Below are 2,500 nucleotides of genomic sequence, written 5' to 3' on the forward strand. Positions count from 1 at the left end.
GGGGGCGCGGGTCGTCGGGGGAGGAAGCCCGGGGGAGCTGCACACCGGCCCGCCAGGCCAGGCCTGGCCTGGATGGCCGCGGGGGGATTCGGGGCGGTCCCGCGGGCCGGGGGCCGGGCGCAGGGGAGGCGGGGGGTCCGAGCGAGTCCGTCCCGGGCCCGGGGCCTCCCCCTGCGGCTTTGGGGTCCGTGGGTCCCCGCTGGCGGAAGCCACTGGGAGCTGGACACCCGCCGTCCGTCCCGCCTGGCCAGGCCTGGCCTGGGTGGCCGCGGGGGGATTCGGGGCGGTCCCGCGGGCCGGCGGCCGGGCGCAGGGGAGGCGGGGGGTCCGAGCGAGTCGGTCCCGGGCCTGGGGTCTCCCCCTGCGGCTTTGGGGTCCGTGGGTCCCCGCTGGAGGAAGCCGCTGGGCGCTGGACACCCGCCGTCCGTCCCGCCTGGCCAGGCCTGGCCTGGGTGGCCGCGGGGGGATTCGGGGCGGTCCCGCGGGCCGGCGGCCGGGCGCAGGGGGTCCGAGCGAGTCCGTCCCAGGCCCGGGGCCTCCCCCTGCGGCTTTGGGGTCCGTGGGTCCCCGCTGGAGGAAGCCGCTGGGCGCTGGACACCCGCCGTCCGTCCCGCCTGGCCAGGCCTGGCCTGGGTGGCCGCGGGGGGGGATTCGGGGCGGACCTGCGGGCCGGCGGCCGGGAGGGTCCGGGCCAGTCCGCCCCATGCCCGGCGTCTCCCCCAGCGGCTTCGGTGACCCCGGGGGGGGTCCTCCGCGGAGGAAGCCGGGTGGGTGGGGAGCCGGACCCCAGGCGCCCAGACCCGTGACCTGCGGCCGCGACCTCCGACTCGGCAGGAGCGACGAGGGGCTTTCCGGCCCGTCCCCCCCTCTCCTTCCCCCCCAGAAAAGGAGAGAGAGCTGACTCGGACCGGGAAAAGCTGCCTACGGCACCTGGGATTCCCAGGCGGTCACCCATCCAAGTACTAGCCAGGCCCGGGACGGTTTACCTTCCGAGATCGGACGGGATCGGGGGCGTTCGGTCCGGTATGGCCGTAGGCACCCGGCCCCGCGCCTCCTCGCCCGCTTTCCCCTGCCGACACCCGGGCCTGCCGCACGGTGAGCCCCGGTCGGACTGCCCCCCCCCCTGCGGCAGGGCCCCCGTCTCTCGCGGGCCCGGTCCTTTTTTCCTTTTCGAGCTCCGGGGCCCGGGCTGGCCGCCAGAGCCCCTCCGCCCGCCCTCCCCGGCGTCGGGGAAAATACTGTCCCGGACTTCCAGTGCGCCCGATCCTGTCAGCCGGGGGGTGGGGAGGGGCAGTCCCTCGCTGCGGCCGGGGAGGGTGAGCCCAGGGCGGCTTGCCTGCCGTGCGAGGCCCCTCTCGGCCACCAGGTCAACCCCGAGTCGAAAGGGCTGAAAAATTTTCAGAGTCCCCTCCCGGGCACCAGGTCAACCCGTGGAATCGGACGGGTTCACCTGCTGGCCGGTTCGCTTCCCGGCCACCAGGTCAACCCCTAGGTTGCCGACCGGCCTACCCAGTGGCCGGTTTGCTTTCCGGCCACCAGGTCAACCCCTAGGGGTTTTAACGGGGGCACGCCCGGTGGCCTCTTTCCCGTCCGGTCACCAGGTCAACCCGGATCTCCCTCCTTCCCTGGGCGTCCCCTCCTCGGAGGCGTCAGGTTCCATTTCCCCCCCCCCCCCAGACTTCCAGGGGCCCGATCCAGTCGGCCGGGAGGCAGTCCCTCGCTGCGGCCGGGGAGGGTGAGCCCAGGGCGGCCTGGTCCATGTCTCTAGTGGGCCCGATCCTTTTTTTTTTTTTCGAGCTCCGGGGCCAGGCCCGCCCGGGCAGCCCTCCTCGGAGGCGTGGGGCGATTCCCCCCCCCCCCAGACTTCCAGGGGCCCGATCCTGTCGGCCGGGAGGCAGTCCCTCGCTGCGGCCGGGGAGGGTCAGCCCAGGGCGGCTTGCCTGCCGTGCGAGTCCCCTCTCGGCCACCAGGTCAACCGCGAGTCGAAAGGGCTGAAAAATTTTCAGAGTCCCCTCCCGGGCACCAGGTCAACCCGTGGAATCGAACGGGTTCACCTGCTGGCCGGTTCGCTTCCCGGCCACCAGGTCAACCCGTGGAATCGGACGGGTTCACCGGCTGGCCGGTTCGCTTTCCGGCCACCAGGTCAACCCGTGGAATCGAACGGGTTCACCTGCTGGCCGGTTCGCTTTCCGGCCACCAGGTCAACCCCTAGGTTTTAAGGGGGGGGGGACGCCCGGTGGCCTCTTTCCCGTCCGGTCAGCAGGTCAACCCGGATCTCCCTCCTTCCCTGGGCGCCCCCTCCTCGGAGGCGTCAGGTTCCATTCTTTTTTCCAGACTTCCAGGGGCCCGATCCAGTCGACCGGGAGGCAGTCCCTCGCTGCGGCCGGGGAGGGTGAGCCCAGGGCGGCTTGCCTGCCGTGCGAGTCCCCTCTCGGCCACCAGGTCAACCCCGAGTCGAAAGGGCTGAAAAATTTTCAGAGTCCCCTCCCGGGCACCAGGT

The 2,500-nt window shown here is 73.0% G+C and overlaps 1 non-coding gene across 1 annotated transcript; it reads right to left on the bottom strand.

Annotated features, from left to right (window-relative positions):
• Window positions 1-918: 918 nt before the first annotated feature.
• LOC135978037 (5S ribosomal RNA) lies at window positions 919-1,037 on the bottom strand. Its single transcript, XR_010595468.1, has one exon. It is a non-coding gene; the product is annotated as a 5S ribosomal RNA (ribosomal RNA).
• Between the last annotated feature and the right edge of the window lie 1,463 nt (window positions 1,038-2,500).

The sequence above is a fragment of the Chrysemys picta genome, unplaced genomic scaffold, assembly GCF_011386835.1.
Source record: "Chrysemys picta bellii isolate R12L10 unplaced genomic scaffold, ASM1138683v2 scaf107, whole genome shotgun sequence".
In the NCBI taxonomy this organism is placed as follows: domain Eukaryota; kingdom Metazoa; phylum Chordata; order Testudines; family Emydidae; genus Chrysemys; species Chrysemys picta.